This window comes from Eulemur rufifrons, chromosome 17, assembly GCF_041146395.1.
Source record: "Eulemur rufifrons isolate Redbay chromosome 17, OSU_ERuf_1, whole genome shotgun sequence".
NCBI classification, from domain to species: Eukaryota; Metazoa; Chordata; class Mammalia; order Primates; family Lemuridae; genus Eulemur; species Eulemur rufifrons.
In genome coordinates, this window is record NC_090999.1 from 4,150,636 (window position 1) to 4,170,590 (window position 19,955).

A 19,955-nucleotide genomic window follows, 5' to 3' on the forward strand; every position below is an offset into this window, starting at 1 on the left:
GCCCATTATGGAAATCATAATTCATGTGTGATGCCAAGAAAATGTATTCTCAATTTCACTGCACCCGGTGCCCAGCTACAAAACCCGAGACTTCCTTTGCATTATAGATTCTCATTACGATAGATTAATAAGTACAGTGTAAAAAAATCCTGTTGAACACAACGTGCACCATTTTAAATAAAGATGCCAAAACATGCCAGCCTTTCTTGCAGGGATAGCAGAATTGAAATTGCCCCTCATTTATACGAGGCAACTATAAATGCTGAAATACAGATTATCGTACATTCAAAATGATGCTGCCTGTGTGCTTTCCCTGCTAATTTATGCATTCTGCAATTCCTGGTGCAGCAAACAGCTTACTTATTCTCCTGAACTTTTCAGAAAATACCAGTCTTTGAATCTTGAAATTAAATTGCAATTAAGCAACACCACAAATTCTGCACCTGTTAAGATCTTTCCAGCACCCTTATGACTTGCATTTATGATAATCTGCACCAATCTGCTACCTATCCTAGATTCGGACCTGGTAAGACACGAGAAGTCAATGGAACAAAGGCAGCGGTATCATTCATCTTCTAGCTGCAGCAGTAATAAAAGATGTCAGGTAAGAGAAATACCAGCATCTCAATGAATTGGAATTAGAGGTGAGAAATGGGTCAGCTGTTTATTTTGCTGGTTAAAGAAAGCTTTTCCCCCACTCTACATCCTGGTGAGGAGTGGTATTCAGAGAGAAGATGGCCATCAGCAGAAACAAATAAGTGAATTACACCTTCCAGTGCATCACTGTGTGCGAGGAAATTCCCAGATCAAGTCCCAGGCATGATACTAACGGTGGCTCTGAAGCAGATGGGATGTTCCTCCCTATCTTCCAGACCACACTCGGAGGAATTTTTCAAAAAACCAGTATATGCAGAAAATGAATTCCCTGTAAAGTAGTTATTTCATTTTTCTTCACCATTTTGAGGTGAAGGGGGTACAGTAAGACAAAGTGGGGGGAGTTCAGTTTATTTGATTCCCAAGCTAATACACACATGGTATTTCTATACCAAATTTGATAGTATAATGGAAACATCACTTGGTTTGTTTAATGCTATTAAAAATGTGAAATTGAGAGTAGGGCTTTTGTATATCTCTCCCTGAAGCCCATGTGAGCTAAACCAGTCTGCTCACTTACTTCCTGTCCAGGTCGGGTTTGTGGAACATCCCCCAATGGGAAGGCAAAGGAAGAAGGGAGACAGGCGTGGGACTTCCAGGCCACGCCCAGGGAGCCAGCCTGCCGGAAAGGCCAGGACAAGCCCCACCCGCTTCCTGGGATACGAGTGACGAGTGACATCGAGTCTGGCTTTGCCAGAGGAAGGTGCTCCCGCCACCCTCCCCTTGGTGCAGACCGTAGGTTAAGATGAGAGACTCCAAGCAGAGTTGTGCACAGGGTGGCATCTTGCCCATGTTCACCAAAACTGAAATCTTACTCCAAGGCTGAATTGGGGTGGTGTTCTGCTCCCTGCAGCATGAAAGAAACAGCCGGGAAGCCTGAGGAGGGGCCTGGCGCCCTGTTGCCAAAACTCCAGCTGACCGTCATGTAACGGGCTCAGCATGGTTCTGTGTGATTATAAATGCAGAACAGCCCCTGAGAAGAGAACACCAGAGGCAGGTGAGTTTCAGCCAACCATAAAGGAAGAGCTTCCTTACACCTGGAGTCACTCAAAACATGGTGGCCTGTTGAGGGCGGCGGGACTGGGTGGTAGAGCCCCCACGCTGGGGGAGTTCCGAAACGCTAGCTTTCTGGGGTGGTCGGTGGGCCGACAGCACTGTGGGAGCCGTAGGGAATCCCAAGGTGTCCTGAACTGGACTTTGGTTTATAGAGTTGGATGCACCGAGAAACGGAGCTGGAGTACCCACGGGCAATTCCTGGTGTCTCTCAGGGGAAGGAAAGGGAAGACTTGGCGTGTGGCTGTGCTCCCATTTGCATTGTCACAGTGTAGGCTTCGTTAGCTACCACGTGTCCTTCTGGAAGATGGCGCTACAGTGACATAAAATGGAGACCAGGCTTGAGAATGTCCTCGCAGACAGACCAGTTAGTCCACGCAAGTGAGACTTAGGTTGCTTCTTGTAAATGCCTCTGATAGTCAAGAAAACTAAAGTCACCTTCCAAAAATGATATGAGATGATCCCTTTAACCAATCCTCTGCTGTCTGAAAACCCCATTGTAATCCCCAATGGTTAAACAACTGCCTAATTTCTGGTTCATAAGCCAGCTTGCCCCACCAAGGCCTTGCCTCTGGGCCTCCTCTCACCACATTAGGTTGGAGGCCTCCTGGTTCTCTAACTGTTCTTTTGTGTGCACAACAAACTTTAATATTTTTAAAATTGATCTGATTTTAGTTTTGACCATAGTCAATGAGATCTGCCAGGCTGTTTAAAGGCATCTGCATAGCTGAGTTGGAATTTGCCCGGGTTGCGTCACAACAGGGTAAGAGCTCTACAGGAAACTCAGTACAAGCAACACGGGCTTTGGAGTTAGCGACATGAGAGCCGAATCCCCACTTGAGAAGTCACTTAACCTCTCTGAGCCTGACTTCCTCACTTATAAGAGAGTGAGAACAATAGTTTCTCACAAGGTTGTTATAAATTTTAAATATTCCTGGCACTTATGAGGCACGCAATGTATTATAGCCATTATAATAAAGTTAATGAGAATGCCACAGATTGAACGCAATTGACATCTTGGCACAGAAAAGCCTTCCTGAGCATGTTCTAGGCATCTCCTGGTTTCACTGCAGTGGCACATGCCAATCACAGGAAAAACCACCCGCTACCACAGGCAGAAGTTTCCCCAGAGGACATGGGCAGGTGTGCTCCCTCCTCAGAGTCTGGGGTTTTCACCATAATCTTTCTTCAAATCCTGCTGCCCAACAAGAACCCAAGCACACGAAAACCCTGTTGTCATCTGGCCAGAGCACTGTGCCAGCATTCTAATTTTCCCAGCAGCCTCGCAAAAAGATGAAAAATGCCGGCTGCCCAGTCTGGGCCTCACATGCTTATACATCCATCTGACGCAACTAGCCAAGGCCTCAGTCAGCTCTGTGCAAAAAACCACAAGCACACAGCTTTTGCAAATTTTCATAGTGATTAAAAGTGACAGTTCTCCAGTAATCTTGAGATGTTCATCATAATTTTGCTCAAAGTCCTCTGTATTATTTTTTTAATTAATAAGCTTTGCTTTTTAGACTACTTTGAGGTTCACAGCAAAACTGTGGGTGAAATAGAGAGAGTTCCCTTAATACCCCCGGGGTCCACACATAGCCTCCTCCAGCACCAGCTTCCCACAGCAGAGTGGCCCATGTGTCACAATTGTCCACCCCGAATCACCATGTCATCATCACCCAGAGCCCGTGGTTTGCATCAGGATTCCCTGGTAGTGTTGCGTTCCGTGGGTTTGGACAAAGGCGCAGTGACATGCATCCACCACGATCGTATCCTACAAAGTAGTTTTACTGCCCTCGAAATCCTGCGTGCTCCACCTGTTCATCCCTCCCTCCCCCCAACCCCTGACAACCACTGGGTTTTTGTTACTGTCTCCATAGCTTTGCCTTTTCCAGAGAGTCATGTAGTTGGAATTAGGTGTGTAGCCTTTTCAGACTGGCTTCTCTCACTCAGCAATGTGCACTTGAGTTTCCTCCATGTCTTTTCATGGCTTGATAGCTTATGTCTTTTTAGTGCTGAATAATATTTTATTGTCTGGATACACTACAGTTTATTTATTCATTCACCTCCTGAAAAACATCTTGGTTGCTTCCAGTTTTGATATATTAATATGAATAAAGCTTCTATAAACATTTATATGCTGGTTTTTGTGTGGACATGAGTATTCACCTCCTTTGAGTAAACACTGCAGAGCACAATTGCTGGATTGTATGGTAAGGGGATATTTAGTTTTGTAATAAACCGCCAAACTGTCTCCCAAAGCGGCTGTTCTGTTTGCATTTTCACCAGCAATGAATCAAAGTTCCTGTTGCTTCCTAACCTCGCCAGCATTTGGTGGTGTCAGTGTTCTGAATTTTGGCCATTCTGTTCATAGTAGATGTGCAGTAGTATCTTATTGTGGTTTTAATTTGCAGCTCTTCAATGACATAATGTTGAGCAACTTTTCATATAGTTATTCATCCTCTGTGTATCTTCTCGGTGAAGTATCTGTGGAGGTCTTTTGCCCATTTTTTAACTGGGTTATTCATTTTCTTGTGGTGAGTTTTAAGAATTCTTTTCTTTTACACAATAGTCTTTTATCATCTGTATCTTTAACATATTATCACATGTGTCTTTCTCCCAGTCTGTGGCTCATCTTCTCATCCTCTTGTCAGTGTGTTTTTCAAAGCAGAAGTTTTTAAATTTTATCATCCTCCCCTCCAGGCAATACTGGCCCATTGGAAATTTTAGGATACAGCTTTGGTTTCCCACCTCATGGAGCCTTGACCCAGGGGCTTCGGCTGTGGCATTCACTGTCCAGAGACATCAGTGGTGGTGGCACCAAGACTGGCAATGCTCCTGGTGTCCCAGAGACCCTGCGGATGCCCTGCCAGCACCCAGCCCTCATTCGTCTGGATTTAGAGAATCCGAAGCACTAATGGGAAGATGGCCTCCAGCTGTTAGACCACATCTGCTGGGGAGAAAGAGCAGTGGTGTGTCATTACCAGCACAGAATCTCCCTGACTGCGCCTCTCCTCCAAACGACAGTGCTGATTAAATAGCAATTAATTCCTCAACAGGCTGAATTAAATAATCAAGTAAGCTGCAGGTAATGTAATTACAATAGTTATTTAGCACTTAATGAAACACTCTCCTAAGTACTGACGTGGTGAGTCTTTGTCTGTCTTGAAGCAGCCCTACTGCCGTGGAAGAATGATCCTCACTCTCCCATGCAAGTCAAGGGTTGAATTGGCAATTCATGGTCCCCTGGCAGGACCACATCACTAGGCAACAAGGAGCCCAGTCTCGTCGCCCTCTGGGGAGGCTGTGCCGTGCACCAGCACCACACCGGCACCGACCAGCAGTGCAGCTGGGAATCCCAGAGCCGAGAGAGCACAGCAGGCAGGAACCAGCTCTGCACAGACACGGGACCAGCAGGTGGACACCTGGGACCCGATAAGCAGGCACAGCTCATGCTCAGCTGAGCTGGTGAGACAGGAAAGAAATGAAGACAAGAGTCAAAAAGAGGTGGTGCCCTTGGCAACCATCCCAAGGGCTCCAGAGCACACCTTCCGGGACTCAGGCCTCTGAGGTCAGACTCCTGGGACAAAGTGCTGAGGCCACATTCTAGGTTTGACTTCAATTTCCCTGTGGCAGACGATCATTTCTTCCCTTCCAGAAGAAAGGAAGGAAGGGAAGAACATCGAGACATCAGCAGCTCTGCGAAAGGCTGGAGCCCTTTGCAAAGACACAGCTTCTGCCCTGGAACCTGCCCATCCCGGGATGTCCCCACAGGCTGGCATGAATGTGTTCCCACGACCAGAGATGTTGGCAGTACTCCGAAGATAGTTAATATTATACATTTGATAGGATCTCAGGTTTCTAATCACATTTCCTTGTGACCCAGTATTAGTAAACAAATGCATTGGGCTTGGCATACGTTACCTGTTAATAAAGATTATCCTGTAGTCTTCCCACCTCTGTGAGAAGAGTTGACTTTAGTGAAGTCAAAATGCCGTGGCTGAGGAGTGTTCTTACTTTCCAGTATGTTTTGGAGCATTTGATACTTTTGCTTCTGTGTTTTATACTTAAGATAAACAAGTCCCTGGGCCTGACTCATTTCCCTTAACATGATATCCTCCAGATTAACCCATGTTATTGAAAATGGCAGGACTTCCTTCCTTTTTAAGGCCAAATGGTACTCCCTTGTGTACATACACCATCCTTCCTTTGTCCATTCATCTGTTGCCGGACACTTATGTAGATTCCAAATCTTGGCTATCAGGAATAGTGCTGTGATAAACACTGGAGTGCAGATTTCTCTTGGACACACTGATTTCACCTCCTTGGGACATATACCCTGTAAAATATTGAACTCATAGATGCAGAGAATGGAATGGTGGTGACCAGAGGCTGGGGTTGTTAGGGAGAGAGGGGTTTAGGAGACGATGGTTAAAGAATACATATTTATAGGTAGACAGGAGGAGTAACTTCAAGAGATCTGTTGTATAGTATGGTGACTCTAGTTCTGCAGTCCCCAACTCCCAGGCTGCAGACCAGTACCCATCCGCAGCCTGTGCAGTCCAGCTGCACAGCAGGAGGTGAGAGGCAGGTGAGTGAACGAAGCTTCGTCTGTACCACAAAGCTGCTCCCCATCGCTGGCATCACCACCTGAGCTCCGCCTCCTGCCTGATCAGCGGCAGTATTAGATTAGATTCTCATAGGAGCTTGAACCCTACTGTAAACTGCATGCGAGGATCTAGGTTACGGCTCCTTACGAGAATCTAACGCCTGATGATCTGAGGTGCAGCTGAGGTGGTGATACCAGTGCTGGGGAGCGACTGCAAATGCAGATTGTCATTAGCAGAGAGGTTTGACTTCACAGAGACCACAATAAATCAATTGCTTGCAGACTCATATCAAAACCCTATCAGTGAAGGGAAAGTGAAAATGAAGCTGCGTCTGGTGGCAGGCTTTACAGTGGCAAGTGAGCATCTTACCTCAATTGTATAGCTGCATCTGGGGACAGCTTTAAGTCAGAATCTGGCACTTATTTTAGTCCTCACATGGCCTGCCCATTATTTTACTTACCACTTCCATCTGCACTTCTTTCCTGCACTGCGCACTTGTCTCGGTCTCAGTTTTGCTAAGCCCACAGGCTAACCCTAGCAAAGATGAGCAAAAGACAAATGTCACTGGAGCGCTTCTTTGAAAAGAGGGAAAGACCCAATGATGAGATAGCAGAAGATGCTAAGATGGCCAACAAAACAAAAGCTGCATTTGAAAGAAAATATCAAGAGTCCTACTTAAATTACACGTTCATCACAATAGGTGATTCATTCTCCAAGCCACTTTGTATAATATGTGGTGACTGGCTGTCCAGCGAAGCCATGAAACTTTCAAAGCTGCTTTGCCACATGGAGACCAAGCACCCTGCATTCAAAGACATTCATTTGGAGTTTTCCAAAAGAAAAAAAATATGAAGAACAGAAGCAATTCTTGAAGACCACCCCTTCATCACATGTGTCTGCCCTGATAGCATCATTCTTAGTGGCTGACCGCGTTGCTAAAGCTAAGAAGCCCTTTACTATTGCGAAGAGCTGATCCTACCTGCTGCTAAGGACGTTTGCCGTGAACTTTTAGGAGAGGCTGCAATTCAAAAGGTGGCACATGTTCCTTTTTTGGCTAGCACCATAACTAGACGAATTGATGAAATAGCAGAGGATACTGAGGCACAATTGTTAGAGAGGATTAATGAGCCACCGTGGTATGCAATCCAGGTTGATGAGTCCACTGATGTTGACAACAAGGCAACAATGCTTGTTTGTGTGTGATATATTTTCCAGGAGGATGTGCATGAGGATATGTTATGTGCACTTTGGTTGCCAACCAACACCACAGCTGCAGAACTATTCAAGTCTTTGCATGATTACATATCAGGAAAACCGAATTGGTCATTTTGTGTGGGTGTATGCATGGACGGAACTGCTGCCGTGACTGGACGGCTTTCTGGTTTCACTACTCAGGTCAAGGAGATCACTTCTGAACATGAGTCTACACACTGTGGCAGCCAGAGAAATGCTGGCTAGTCAAAAAATGTCACCTGAACTAAAAGACATCTTACAGGATGTAATTAAAATTATCAACCACATTAAAGTGCATGCCCTTAACTCACATCTGTTCACACAGCTCTGTGAGGAGATGGATGCAGAGCACTTGTGTCTTCTCTTATACCCAGAAGTGAGAGGGCTTTCTACAGGTAGGTCACTGGCCAGAGTTTCTGAGTTATGAGCCACTCTGGAGATTTCTTTTAGAAAAACAGTCACCACTGATTGGCAGCACATTTCAATGACACAGAATGGGGTGCAAAACTTGCTTACTTGTGTGACATATTCAACCTGCTCAATCAGCTCAATCCGTCACTTTGGGGGAGAACAACTGTGTTCAAGTTGGCAGATAAAGTGGCTGCATTCAAAGCCAAACTGGAATTATGGGGGCGATGAGTGAACATTGGGATTTTTGACATATTTCAAACATTAGCAGAGATTTTGAAAGAGACTGAGCCAGGGCCTTCTTTCTCCCAGCTGGTGCATGGTCACCTATCTCAGCTTTCGAAAGAGTTTGAGCATTTACTTCCCAACCACAAAAGACTCCCGAAGTGGGAAGGAATGGATCCGTGACCCATTTGTGAATAAGCCGGGTGAATTGGCCGGGCGCGGTGGCTCACGCCTGTAATCCTAGCACTCTGGGAGGCCGAGGTGGGCGGATCGTTTGAGCTCAGGAGTTCGAGACCAGCCTGAGCAAGAGCGAGACCCCACCTCTACTAAAAATAGAAAGAAATTATATGGACAGCTAAAAAAATATATATAGAAAAAATTAGCCGGGCATGGTGGTGCATGCCTGTAGTCCCAGCTACTCGGGAGGCTGAGACAGGAGGATCGCTTGAGCTCAGGAGTTTGAGGTTGCTGTGAGCTAGGCTGACGCCACGGCACTCACTCTAGCCTAGGCAACAGAGTGAGACTCTGTCTCAAAAAAAAAAAAAAAAAAAAAAAAAGCCGGGTGAATCGACTTCGTCTGTGCTGGAAGAGGATCAACTGCTTGAGATCGCAAATGACAGTGGCCTTAAAAGTATGTTTGAGACAACTTCAAATCTCCATGTGTTCTGGATTAAAGTCAAGGCACAATATCCTGAGATTGCCACAAAAGCACTGAAAAGCCTTCTTTCATTTCCAACATCCTATCTTTGTGAAGCAGGGTTTCTGCAGTGACAGCAATGAAAACAAGATTATGGAGTAGACTGGACATACGCAACACGCTGGGGTGTCACTTTCTCCCATCACCCCCAGATGGGACTGGGTTGTTGCAGAAAAACAAGCTCAGGGCTCCCACTGATTCTGCATTATGGTGAGTTGTATAATTATTTCATTATATATTACAATGTAATAATTATAGAAATAAAGTGCACAATAAATGTAATGGTGTACTTGAATCATCCCCAAACCATCACCCCACTCCACCCCAATATGTGGAAAAATTGTCTTCCATGAAACTGGTCCCTGGTGCCAAAAAGGTTGGGGACCACTGCAATAGTCAACGACGATATATGGAATTCTCGAAAAATGCCAGAAAGTGAGTAAGTGTTCTCACCACAAAAAAAGATAACTATGTGGAGTAATGCATTTGTTAATTAGCTAGATTTAACATTTCCACAAGGTCTATATACTTCAAAACATCATGTTGTACATGATAAATACATATAATCTAATATGTCAGTTTTTAAAATTAATTATTTTCTTTAAGAAGATAAACTTGCTTCCCTTCACCACCCCCTGCGCAGCGCAGTGCTGCCTGCGAGTCATGAAACGTGTGGACAGCGTCATTTGCAGCCTCACGTTCCCGTCAGAAATATTGACGCTGCCCGCAGACCCATTGTTAGCAGAGCGTTGCCATGGCAACAGAGGGCAGCGGAAGGCAAAGAAACTGACAGTCACCCACACAAAGCAGGCTGGATCTGTGGGCTAATTAAAAGGTTCTGTGCTCGGGGTCACCTTGTAAACGAGAAATGTCACTCAGAATCCCTCGGACACAGACTGCTCCGCCCAGGTGGCCCCGGGATGCCCAGCCACCCAGGCAGGTGCTGGCTGTTCCCAAAGACGGCTCTGCCATTTTCTGGGTGAGGAACCCACAGGGCCACGGTACCCGCCAAAGCAGGGCCATCTTATTAAATGGATTGAATCTGCCTCTTGCCAGTAGGAGCCTAAAGTGGTGAACCAGAGTGACTGATTAGCAGCAGCTGCTTTCGTCAGATCCTGATTTAGATCTGATGTCATCTGTAATTGAAATTGCTTTCAAAAGCCTATGTGGGTTCTTGAAGGCTGGCTCTCAGAGTCTTAGAACATGGTAGAATATCACCAGGTCTCAGCAAGGCAGAAAGCCTCACACCTTAACCAGTAGTTGTCTTCCCTGCTGTGGCTTCTTGGGACAGGTTGACGCTAAGCGTCTCCAATATACCAAGTAGCTTCAAGAACATGAAATCAGGACCTTGCTTTAAAAAGCCCTGCTATGGATTGGCATTTTGACTCCAATCCACCTCTGCAGTCACATCTTACACTGTCCCCATAATGTAAAGTCACTCCAAGTGAATAGCTGAAAACATAAAAGGGCTTGGATTCCTAAGCTAAAGCTGAACTCTGACGCTTTAGAGATTGGTGGAAGCAGTCAGGAAGAGAAAGAGAAGTCCCCAGAAAAACTAACACAGCCTTAAGAAGAAGCCAGAATTATATACAAGATCCAACACTTACAAAGGAAATTTCCCCACCACCACCACTTCCAGATAAGCAGCCAGATACTGTGTCCAAAACTTTCCTGTCACCCCTCAAAGGCTCCCACCACACTGAGGCAGCGAGCTCCAGACAGCTCAGCCCTGCCAGCATCCTGACTTTGGAACCTCCCTGCAGCCTCCCGGGACAAAGCAGCTCGACAAAGTCACCTAGGGAGTATCCGGTAGGACTCAGGACTGCAAAGACAACCTTATCCACTTGTTCCTCTTCCCACTGACCAGAGGTCCTTTCTGAGAGATTCAAACTCCCTAATGCCGTGTGTCCTGGAGTCAGAACATTTACATCCTAGCTTCATCCCTAGTCTCTGTGTGACCTTGGACAAGTCACCTAATCTTTCTTTACCCCTTATTTCATCATCTTAAAATGACAGCGATAGTACTTCCTTCCCATTGTTTTGGAGGGAATGAAATAAGATAATCGGCATGATGCTCAGAAGGATATCTGGAGTACAGTAAGCCCTTAGTAAGCACTGGGGTGCTCATTAGGGCACATGTTAATAAGCTTTAACCTCAGAGACTTTGAAATGCAGTTGCATTAAAAGGAAGTTTCTGTTTCACTAACCAGTAGCATCATCATGGCCCTGGGCAGGCAGAACACTCAGAATCCCAGGTTCTTTCCATCTTCTTGCTCCTTCGCCTGTATTCCAAGTGCCTGAGACATGTGAGGTTGGGGCTCCAGAGCTCAGGACATCCCTGGAGGGCCAGGAATCACTTTCCCCCATAGCCAGTCATCCCAGGCTAAGTTATGGGCACACCTCACTCAAGGGGGGTGGTCAACACAGATTCCAGCTGTCTCTGTCATGATTTCTATTGTTATTATTTAGTGGGACCACATTTGATGAAAACACAGTGCAGATTAGCTCATGTCAAAACCAAGACCATAGACACACACTGCACCAATGGTGAAGGTTGACAGTCATCAGTGCAGGTCATCTTGAGACTGTTCCTTGTGGCCCCCAAACCCACCAGGACGTGTTGCTCCAGAGCCCTCAGAGTACAGCTAAAGCACACAGAGGAGGTGGCCCCACCTTGCCCAGAGCTGCCTGCCCCCAGGCAGGGTCTGGAAGCCCAGGGGCATGTGGAGGACCCCTGCCTCTTCCCGTGCCTGTGCTGGCTGTGCCTGGAGGGTGGCGTTCAGGGAAGCCATGAACAGGAGCATTCCAGGCCCTGTGCCCCATCCCTGCAAGACTCTGTGAACTCGAGGAAGCCAGGAGCAGAGGCGTGAGCAGGCATGAGCGGGGATGAGCTCATGACCTCCCCAGCAGCCTCCAGCAGAGTGCACCAGCTTCACTCACTTGCCACACCTGCTGGCCCCTGATTTAGGCTCTGATCTCCCTCTGGCCAGGCCCTATTTGGAGGCCTGTGTAGGCCTCTGGCCATGCCCTGGGGCCAGCGTCACCGTTCCCGTGAAGCCCAGGGTTTCCCGCAGACCAGAGCCCTGTCTCAGCACCAGTTCCAGCCACGCAAATTCCCCAGTGTCCTCCCGAGCCTCCTCCCCTCAGATCCTCCGGCCACCTATGAGCAACCCCCTGTGAAATGCCTACATGACACTCCTCGTGTGGGAAGGGCTCAGGGGTGCCAGGATCCTTGTCCCTTGTCCCTTGTCCTTTGTCCCAGTGCTGGGCAGAATCTCCCAAGACTGACATGCTGTGGACCCTCCCAGCTGAGCCCACCATAGCTGCTCTGGCCCCTGGGGCTCTCTGTTAGAGAATTCGACCTCCCAGCAACCAACACAATGGTGCCCTGTGGCCTCCCAGAGCCAAGTTTCATTTCTTTAGCTCCTGCAAGGTCCGGCTCATCTGTGTGCCTGGCTGCTTTAATTGCATCTATTTTTACTCATAACTAAGAGATAAATAGACAAGGATTTCAAGATTGATGCAAACCGCTTTATTTAAATTAGCCATTCTTTATTAACTGCCTTAGACATGAAAGCCAAACCATGCACTTTCTGAAATAATTTGAAACATAAAGATGCAACTATTTATCAATTAATTTAAACTTAAGTGAGGCTTTTGCATACACAGGAACTTTAGGATTCTGGCCTAATGGATTAAATTTAGACGACTCCACAAATGAATTCCGAGATGCTGGTTATATATATTCACAAAACTGTGACTTCCTGAAGTTTTCTTGGCAGAGGGAAAGAATATATTAAAATCTGGACTCCTATGTGTTTCCCAGAAGAAATCAGCAGTCAGTTTTTCTACAATAAAATTAATCCATAAAGTAAATGAACATAATGTAAGAAGTGACGCTGTTGGGGCATATGGGTCCTTTAATGCCAACAACATCCAACACAGTTTTTGCCTTGTCATTCTGAGGCTCTTTGAAAAATATGTCAAATCTTATCGAATAGAATTTGAAACAGATCGTTAAAGGTTTCCAGGAAGCCCTTATGAGGATCAAAATGAAGATTTATAGATTTGGAAATAAATCTGATTTCTAAAATGACTTTCAATAACATTGCATTAATGACCTTTAGGGAAATTCTTCTCGGGAGAAGTGCTAGGCTGCAGGTATTCAGGCAGGGAAGCAACGTGGAAGCAGGGAACTTGCAAACTGGAGAGAGTGCCAAGCAGAGGTGGTGCAGCCCTGCTCCCTAAGCTGCTCGCAGTGTGGCTGGACAAGCAGTAGAAACGGCCCCCGCAGTGCTGACCCAGGCTCAACACACAGCCTCCGAGAAGCACAGAGTGAAAGGGAGGAGTTTCGTGGTCCAGTGAAAGATGACATTACCCTCAAAAAATGGACTAAAACTGGTGCAGAGAGTGGCAGTACCTTCTCCTTCATGTACTCGCACCTGCCTTTTCGTGCTCTTGTGCCCTGCATCATCCCAGATGTCACTGTTGGGACCTCCTTCTGTGGCTGCTCACATCTTTATAGATGGCCCCTGGAGAGGACATGCTTTGTAGATTGCATGTGTGACGGAGCAGCACCCTCAGGGATCATTTACTGCCAAGAAATGCATAATGTGCATCATGAACGACTCTCTCCGGGTCCCAAACAGCCCTCACGCAGACATCGTCACCTAAAGGGGACGGACAGAGCGTACAACACCCTCAGCAGAGTCAGACGCGGAGCAGTCCTTCCGCCTGAATGCTCCCCCACACACAAGAGAGCGTCCTAGCTTGCTCGCCTATGGAAACTAGAAAAGGGCTCTGAGATGTATCTGTCATGGCTGATTTTAACCAAAGGTGCTACAAATCAGCCTTGCAGGAATGTCTTGTTCCTCCAAACTGCTTCTGCTGTGCTGACGTTTTATTTGAGCTGTTTTGTTCTGTTTGATTTCGCTCCCCCAGTGAAGCAGTCTAGGTTTGATACAGCACCCACCCAGGGGCTTCACAGGAAACGGTCTTGGGTGTGCAAGAACACATACATGCACACACACAGACATAACATGTGCATGCACAGCACACAAAAACAATACACAACACACATATACATACATATGCACAGACACACGTTCTATAGCTACTGGTTATGAAATATAACATGAATACATTGTTCCACGTATAAAAAGCGACAGAGAGCAGAGGCGAGTCAGGGCAGGGAAAGTCCTTGCCAGAAGCTTCCAAGTGACTCTCCAGATACCGAATCTGCAATGTGCCTCTGAATTGCTTGGAGAGCTTGTTAAAAATTTACAGTCCTGGCTCCTGCCCCAGAAAGTCTGATTTGGTAGGTCTTGTGTGTGGCCGTAAGTCCGTTTTTCTGTCCAGCATCCTGCTTAACTCGGAAGCTGCAGGTGGAAGGGACACGCCGGCTCTGACGCTGAGCAGGCCGGCCTCCCCCGGCACCCTCCAGTGCAGCCTCTGATGACCAAGATAAAAATACCTGGGCCAGGATGGGTGCTCTGGCCTGCCCCAACATGGGCCATCTCCTTTACAACATGCCCTGAGCCCACTCTGGTCCTCTAGCTCACGGCTGAGATCCCCTCCCTCCAGCAGAGCAGCCTGGTCCTTACAGCACAGGTCTTAATGTGCCCAGGAGCTGCCCTGCTCCTGGGACCCTCTCCTGCCCCTCCAGTGTCTACCCTGGGCCATCCGCATGGTCACCCCAGCATGGCCTTTCTCATCACCCCCACCGTGCAGCCTACAGGGCAGCCCTGACCCCAGCTGAGCTGACCCAAGCCCACCCCTGGGAATTTTGACACTTGAACCCAGTAAAGAACATGGCCTTCCTCTCCAGGTGGCTAAATCTCCACCCCATGGAAGACAGGTGCTGTCAGCTGGCAGGATTCCTACCACATGGACTGGAGAAGAGGAGGAAGGGGCCAGGCAGAGACAAAGGAAGCGAGTGCAGTGGGCTCTCGCTCCCTGTTGCACCCCTGCTCCTCTCCCTGTGTTAGTGGGCTCAGACTGCCGTAGCAAAGCACCACGACTGGGGCTGAAACAACAGGAATTTGTTCTCTCACAGCCCTGCAGGCTCAATGTCCAAGGTCAAGGTGTCAACAGTGTTGGTTCCTTCTGAGCTCTCTCTCCTTGGTGCCTTCTCCATGTCTCCGCTCATGGTCGTCCCTCTGGGTACGTCTGTGTCCTGATCTCTTCTTGCAAGGACACCAGTCAGTGGGATTAGAGCCCACCCAGATAAGCTCATTTGACCATAATGATCTCTTCAAAGACCCTGTTTTCCAATACAGTCACCTGCTGAGTCATTGGGGTTTAGGACTTTAACTTATGAGTGTTGGGGGAGACACAAGTCAGCCCACAACATGCCACAGTATTGTCATAAGAAATTCCTTGCCTGGATTTAAGCTGCTCTGCATTGGAAGGGCTACTGCAAACCACACCTTCTCTACTTCCCTGGGTGTGTCCCCAGGTGGGATACCTGGGGACCTGCTGATTTTGTTTGCTTTGCCCCCACTGGACGGGGAGTGCCCTCAGGTCACAGACAACAATGTCCTGGACGAGTGTCCCCAGGGGGACCATAGCACAGCACAGGTTCAGTCACGTCTATACAACACGCTGTGGGCACCACGTCACAGGAAGCTCAGAGAGGGCAGCCCCTGAAGAAATCTTTGCTGAGTTTTGCAAAGTATCTCTGTTTGTGCCTGGCCCTATTCCTGGTGTTCTCAGCCAAAAAGAAAGTACTGCTAAGAATTATTGCTTAGAGTTTTGGAATTTTTATTGGGGATCTAGGAAGCCAAGAATTTCTGAGTAGTGTATGAATCACAGGAAAGATCCTTGGTTATATTTTACCCAGAAACTGGCAGTATTTGATCATGGATAAATGTAATAGCTTCTAAATGCAACCTCCTTTGATGCTAGCTCAGAGTTACTGAAGCCCACTCTTGCCAAGGTGGAGGTGGTTAGGGAGAAGCAGCCCTTGTCCTTCTCTTGTCTGGCCTTGAGCCTTCTTGGATTGTGTCCAGGGTCTCCAAGTCCCTGCCTTGTAACAGAGCTTGCTTCCCAGGTGCACGGATACCTAAAGAATTATAAAATTAAGGGAAACCCCTCCTCATTCTTATCAGATCAGTGAAAATGCTGACAGTGTCCAGCATTGATGAGGAGCTAAAGAAGCAAACACTCACACTTCCGGTGCAATTGTGAAGTAGGTGCACTGTGGAAAGCATGCGGTTGTGCCTCTCAAAGAGGAAGATGTGCACACACTGTAGTCCTGAGAAACTTGCTATATTAATAGGTCCAGAAGGTATCCAGAAGAATGCTCATTGCACTATTATTTGAAACACTAAAAAATAGGAAACAGCTTAAATGTTTATTAATAGAATACCATAAAAAATAATGAACCAAATCTCAATGCATCAAATACATGAATCTTAAAATCCTAATGTTGCGTAATGAAGGCAAGTTACAATATGGATTCATGTGGAAAGAGTTAACCCTGCAGCTGAGACCACGCTCCTTAGAGAGGCCTGCCTGCAAGGTGGGCTCCTGGCTGGCGTCTGGGAACTCGGATGTGGGGGGTTCTCAGCATTCCATGACTGGTTAGGGGGGTCACTGTGTCAACTGTGCAGACAACGTGGTTCATGCTGAACACCTGCTCCCCTTCCAGGAGTCTGGAATTTGGGTACATGCCAGGCAGAGAGTGCCCACGTGACCAGCCCCAGTAAACCTTGGGCTCTGAGTCTCTAATGAGCCTCATTGGTTGACGACACTTCAGTCGTGTTGTCCTACCTTGTGGCCGCAGGAGCTCGGTGCATCCTGTGTGACTCCACCCGGAGAAGCCCTTAGAAGCTCGTGCCTGGTTTCCCCAGACTTCTCCCCACGTGCCTTCCCCTGTGCTGGCTCTGCTCCATATCTGCTCTTGTGCTAAGTCACAGCAGGAGAGTGTGACTGTCTGCTGTGTCCTGGGAGTCCACTTAGTGGATCACTGAGTCTGAGGGCGGCGTGGGGAACCCCAGTCACAGGTATAAACAAAATGATGTAATTCATTTCAAGGTTAAGAACATGCAAAACAAGATTACTCATTGCTTATGGAGACACACGTGTGATGTGAAAATATAAAACATGCCCGGGAGTGATAAATAAGTAGCTGGAGTCAGGCAGGTAAAATATTAAGGTTTGATAAAGCTGAGAGATATAATAGTTTGTGGTGGCCTCCTATCATTCTCTGTTTTACTCTGTCTGATGTAGATATTTTCATAATGAAAAACCACTGGAAAGGGACAAACTGGACGTGTAAAGACACCTCCAAAGTGCCTCAGACACGTGCATTGCAATTGTAGCTCATCTTTTCCCGCCTGGGTCACCGAGCTTCCCTGCAGGACACCGAACGGCCTGAGAGAGAAAGCCTGGGGACTGGAACTCCAGCGGGTGGCACAAACCCGGCGTTCAGTCTCTCCCTAAGCAGGGGTTTGACTGCAAGAGAAGGGAATGGGTGTCAGGACCTTCACACCTGAGGATGATGGAGCCGGCGTGGCAGGAACAAGGAGAAGGCCTGAGTCTGCAAGTCAAGGATTTCTGGGGAGGGAAAAGATTGGTCTTGGGCTTAATTCCCCACTGCCCGCTGTCATTTTAGAAATTGCATTGGGCTGCGAGTGGCCCTCGCATACAAGAGAGTGATATATTGTGCAAGAGAATGATTGTCTTTTCCCTCAAAAGGATACGCAAGGAGAAATGATATGGAATGAAAATTGGGTTTGGGATCTGCTGTCACGGCAACGATGATAATGATATATTACGCTTGCGTAATGCTTTGTCCGTGTACAAGAACAGTACAAATCAACAACTGTCTGCTAAGTGCATGTAAGGAACTGCGCATGAGGGATGCAGAGAAACTACGTTACGGTCTTTGTCTGCTTAGAGCTCACAGTCTAGCGGCAAAGGTGCAAATGGACAGACTCATGGACCTTGAGTTGTGCGTGTGAGGGGTAGCGATTGCGGCCCCACGTCTGACTTGTTCACGGCTCACTCCTCCCCTGTGCTCACTCAGGGCTGGGACACCACCAACGAGCACATGCTGGATTGAGCTGAAGCACTTGATCCTGCCAGTGACAAGCATGTGCCTTTGTAGGTTCTTCCTTCTTCCTCCAGCCCCTCACAAACACTCCGCTGACAACCCTGATGAGTCTGTCCCTGCCCTAGCGTCTGCCTCCCAGGAGACCCAAGGTAGCACAACCTACTTCCAGCACCAGCAAAGGACAAAAATATCACAGGAGCTAAGTAGTTATTTTTCAATGAATAAATGGCTTCTTCAGAAAAAAAATAATAATTTTCAATGAAAATTAAGCAGTTCTCTACAAGGAAAATGTGAACTATCCACTGGTATCTATAATTGAACTTTTTTAGTCTAAAGTATTTCGTATAATCAGTACATGGTTTGCAACTTTAATTTTCTTCTAAACATTTCTTTATTGGCGAACGATTGACAATCACACTGGCTGGAACTGCCGAATTATAGAAATAATGATAAATTAATTTCTGTTTCATTGGTCTCGTCACGCTGCCGGCACTGAGTCCTCATGACAGCAGTGGCGGGCGGTATCGGCTCTGAGAAAGAGATGAACCAAATCTTTGTCAACTTGTGTCATGGTGGCATTATTTGGGAGCCAAATTCCATCGTCTATGCAACTGTCGGCATCTATGGATGCCCAGGTTTCAGTGTTGACCCCGATAGCCCTGTGTGTCAGCTTTCTGACCTGCAAACGACCGGAGAACATAAGAAGCACACGGGGTCAGTCCAGAGTAGATGTCGCTGTGATGTAGCGCGAGGCGGGAAGCCCACCGTGTGCTCTGGGCAATCGCCACCAGCACAGAGCCAAGCACAGCCTCTCGCAGCCCAGCACCCCTGCTGCTGTGGTTCCGACTCGGACTGGCCCAGGTTACCGGTTGTACATGCCACAAAGAAACAGCAATGCCGCGTATGTCTGCTCTGTGAGCGTCAGCGCCCTTGGCCATGGTCAAGTGTTCTTTCCTGCGTCTAAGATTGTTCTCCTTATTCACCTTAAAAAACAATATTGACCCAAAAAATATTTATTGAGCATTTGTTTCATTCTGTTAACTTGTTTAATTTTCAATGCAATGAGGTGGGAATGATCATTATTGTCATTTTCTAATGACAAAATGGAGACTCGAAGATGTTGAGCAACTTCTCCAAGGCCACACAGCAAGAACAGCCAGACAGGGTATGAAACCGAGCACCTGCTCTGAACACCGCCTCTGCACTTCAGATTTTTTTTTAAGGCAAATAACCTAAAATAAAGATTGTTTTAAATTTAATTTTATAATTTCATGAAGGGAAAAACAAGACTTTTGGTATAATTCCCATCTGGATGATGTCACTGTGGAAAAACAAGAGCTGCCAACGCATGCCCTTTTGAGCAAGTCAGCGCCTTCATAATAAGGTTCTCTTCCTCTGATGAAGCGATTTTTTTCTATACGCAAACAGCTTGCTGCTCAAAATTTGTTAAAAACATGTTTAGTAAGCTGTCCAATCTCTCTTCTAAATTCAGATGTGAAAATATTTTATTGTCCTCAGTGATGGCCAAATCCGTGGCCAAGCATGGGGTCAGGGATGGGGGGCAAGGTTTGCTCTCTTGGCAACACCAAGTGACATTTAGAAAGTTTGACAAAGCAAATACTCTGTAAGTCAATGTAGGACATGTACAATGTCACAGCTCTGGTCATCAGTAAACTCCCTATATCTCAAATTTTAATTCGAGGGGTTAAATATTTTAAGCATTTAAGGTATCTTTAATTTAAATTATTTGACAATCCAACTCTCAGTCATGGCTTATTTGTTCTTTTTGCTAAAGGGCTGAGTCCTGCCCACCCACCCTGCCCAGCTGGGGAGCAGTGGACAGGCGAGGCCGGCAGGAAAGAGGCACGCATCTCTCAAAGAGCCCCAGCTCCGTCAAGCCTGGGTTCCGGTTTCATGCTTAATCTTAGCAGTCAGGCCTCTGAGAACGGTGCTCCGCAGGCACTTTGTGGATGGAAACACCCACACGTCTCTCTCCTGCGTCCACACGGCTCTCGGCGCA